General features: G+C 32.1%; 1 non-coding gene across 1 annotated transcript; it reads left to right on the forward strand.

Annotated features, from left to right (window-relative positions):
- The first annotated feature begins 2012 nt into the window (after positions 1-2012).
- LOC112418229 (small nucleolar RNA R71) lies at positions 2013-2115 on the forward strand. The gene has a single exon (XR_003008467.2). It is a non-coding gene; the product is annotated as a small nucleolar RNA R71 (small nucleolar RNA).
- Positions 2116-4030: the final 1915 nt, after the last annotated feature.

A 4030-nucleotide genomic window follows, 5' to 3' on the forward strand; every position in this document is an offset into this window, starting at 1 on the left:
TAACATTCTTTAATTCTAAGTTGTATAATTCTGAAAATTGGATTTGACATGTTGTAGGTTATAGTTTTGGGAATTTGGAAAATTAGGGTTAGAAGTTGTAATTGGTTGATTAGATGATAGAAATCTGTTGAATTCATGAAGAAACAGTGTTCAGACCTTAAATTATTCGTAGTACAATGATTATAACCAGTTTTGGGGTTGAGTTGATGAAAATTGGGATTTTCGTTTGAAAAGTCGGTGTCTAAACGTTTTTCCAAATAAGGGATTATGTGAGGTTTGGGAAAATGATTCTTGGGATGGTTGAGACTTGAAATTGTTGTAGATTATGATAGAGCTAAGTGTCAGGAGCGTGTAGGCGAAAACGGCATCGAAAATGGGTTAACGGTTTGAATTTTACGCGCGAAATGGTGAAAATCGCACTTTTTGAAAAGCAGATTTCTGGACCTGATGCTGTCAAAACGGGTCACAATTTCGCACGTGTGTCACGATTTTGTTGGCCGAAAGTTCAATGGTTCTGGGCATAAAAACGTGGCACGATTTTCCAAAATTGTGACACGGTTTTTGTGAATCAGATCCTTTATATTTCACTATTTTTCACCTCTTTCCGCTTTGAACTGGCTCTTGGTGTAAACATGAAAGTTTTAGATAATTTTGTTAGCTTTCCAATGACTTCGGTTTGAATTGAAAATTAGTTTTAGTTTTTGAGATATGATGAAAATACTCCAAGGAGGTCTTAGTGAAATCTTAGGAAAATTCAGTATAATCATTTATAAGTTAATCCAAAACTTATGGGATAATTTCAAACCTCAAAACTAGAAGTACTATGAGTTCAATTAGGGTGTTTAAGAGTGTTTAACCTATGTTATGAGTAGATCCTTAGGGTAGAAATGCAAGTTGATTATAATACTGTTGATGTTCGGTGAGTCTGATATATATGATTTGGTGTTGTTAATAATGTGATATATTGTATATGCATTATGTGATTGTTTAAAGAATTAGGGATCTAGTGATTTTTTTTGTTCCTGTTTGAAGAGTGCTAGAGTTTTAAACTATGTAAAATATAAGTGGTGTAAGCTTTATATATTTCAAAAGTTGTTATAACTTCTAGTAATTTTACAAATCATATTTGAAAACATAATCTAAGGAATAGCTTGATCTCATCATGGTGCTTCATAGAGAAATTGGATTATTCATTTTCATTCATCATGTAGATTTTATTTATTTTATCTTCTTGATTGACTCTATCATTAGACGATTCTTTTTATTTCTTGTTGGTTAATATTAGAACCTAATATGCAGACTTGAAGAGGAAAAGTTGAAGATGGAAACTTGGTTATTAAGTGTACATTAAAGTAAAGGGAATGTGATGTGATTTGAATTGATCGGTGTATGATACTAACGTCTAAGTACTCATATTCTTGGATCAACATTATTAGTTATATAGAGTTTATTTAATGTTGTTTGCTTAATAGAAGTAATTCCTAGTTTCTTTGATGTAATAAATTAAAGGAAATGACAAATTGTCGATATACACTATGAAAGTGATTGATTTTAGTTTGATATTTAATTTGGTTCATTTTACGTATAAATATTTGATTCATGTTAAGTAATAGTATTAAACTGTTATCAAAACTTAATGGTAGCTTTTTTAGTTGTTCTCATTAATAGCATAGATTTTTAGAGTGTTGCTAACAACAATGGTTAATTTTGCTTACTAGAATCAATGGCAACGGTTTTATCATTTCTTTTGTAATAGCTATGACAACGGCCTTTATCTGTTGCAATTACCTATATACAATAATACCGTTGTCAGAAGAAAAGGCAACGCCTTAGACTAAAACGCTGGAAAAAGCATTGTCGAAAGATACGACAACGCTTTTAACGAATTAGGCGACGGTTTTCAGCCGTTGATACAGACCGAAAATGTTGCAGTGGCAGCTGCATCAACATTCATTTTTGTGGTAAACAAAAGACCATTATAAAAAGTGTGGATAATAAGCCAATTCTCAAAACCATGATGGGGCAAAGCCTAAGCATTTTTTTGAAACGCTCCCACGCATCGTAAAGAGATTCACCATCTTTTTGAGTGAACTGTGTGATTTGACTCCTCAATTGAGCAGTTTTACTATGGGGAAAGAATTGGGAAAGGAATGCCTTCCTCATTTGGTCCCATGAAGTGATAGAACCAATTTGCAATGAATGAAACCAAACACTAGCTCTATCCCCTCAAAGAGAAAGGAAAGAGGTGCAGCCTTACGGCCTCTTGGTTTGCCTTCAAAGTTCCACTGAGTCTTAAAAAAATTGAAACATGAAGATTCGGATCCTCAGTGGGTGATCCGAAAAATTGATTTTGCTGCACTAGATAAATAAGTGCAGGCTTTATTTCAAATTTAATAACCTCAACCGTTGGGTACACAATAGCATTGTACTGCTCATCTGAAGATGTGATTGCATACTCTTTGAGAGCACGTTTCTCAGCCATATCGTTATTATCTTCTTTGAGCCATGCCTGAAATCAAAACGGTTAAAGATAGAAAATAAAAAATAAAAATAAAATAAAAAAAATAAAATAAGGAGAAAGGGAGAGAGAGAGAGAGAGATTATATATATATATATATATATATATATATATAAAATAAATAAAGAGATAAGAAAAAGAAATAAAATATATTTATATATATTTTATTTACTTATATATTTTTTTTTAGACTAACCACTATTAAAAAGTTATTCAAATTACAATAACTCTCTGGCAGCGGCGCCAAAAATTTGATGGGATAAAACCGCAAGTGCACGGTCTTACCGAAGTAGTAATAAAAGTATCGTTCCGACAGGGAGTTATGAATTCAATTATCTTTTAACAATGATTAGAATTAAAGTTTAAAAGATTGAAAGTTTTATTTTTGTATAATTAAATAATTAAAAGAAAATAACAATAATAAAATAAAAGAGGTGCCTTGGGATTATTGGTTCATCTAATTGACAAGTCCTTCACAAACCAAATTATTAAACTTATAACTTTATGTTAGACATAACTTCTAAAGACAGTTTCTCTTTTGTTCCTCTAGCAATCAAGCCTATTACGCTGACTTGATTACTATTAGATTTTGGTCCTAAGTTGCGACCAAGCCTATTTCGCTGACTTGATCACAATTTAGAATCCTTGAAGTTCGAAACTATATGTCTTAAAGATTGTAAAGACTATTTCGCTACCTTTACAATCTTTGTCTAAATTCACTTGTTCGAATATCAAAGCTCCACTTTCGTTTTATGAATTGAAATTTGAGATGATGGATTAACAATTATCAAACCCTCCACTTTCGTTTCCACAGTTTGATAATGGTTACTTCATGTTAAAACGGTGAATTTAGATTAGAGATTAGGGTTACATAAGATTAAGGTTTAAAGCTTGGTTTGATTAGCATTATGTCATTTAGACTTATCCAACAATCCCAAGACAAGAACCTAAGATTTTACTTTATCCTTCCAGCATTCATTTCTTAAACACTATACATTTTATCTTACGTTTTGAAGTTTAGTTACTCATTGATTCAAGTGGAACCATTAAATTTTATTTATTCATTTTGAAAGTCATGCTTTTTGGACACATCTTATGGATCTAAGCACAATGCTATCATTCATTTTTTTTTTTCATGGTAGAATGTTGGTAATGGTTGCATTACTATTTTTTTCAGTGGTGTACTGAAATTGCTAACGATCGATGAAAAATAATATTGCATAATGAAGTTTCACTAACATCGCAGATATTAGCGGATAACCTCATTGATAGACTTCCAGTGAACTTGGGGAAACTCCATTCTCTTAAACTCTTGAACCTTGATGGAAATCGAATTACTTCCTTGCCAGATGAATGTAATTCTCTTCTTTAAGACAATAGTATATGATTTGAAAGAGACGTTACCGTCCCTCTTTCTTGTACTAACTTACAGTGTGTGGGCCAGTTAGTAAGGCTTGGACGCTTATCCATCTCTGGGAATTCGTTAACATCCTTGCCAGCAACTATTGGCAG

Source organism: Medicago truncatula, chromosome 6, assembly GCF_003473485.1.
Source record: "Medicago truncatula cultivar Jemalong A17 chromosome 6, MtrunA17r5.0-ANR, whole genome shotgun sequence".
NCBI lineage: Eukaryota > Viridiplantae > Streptophyta > Magnoliopsida > Fabales > Fabaceae > Medicago > Medicago truncatula.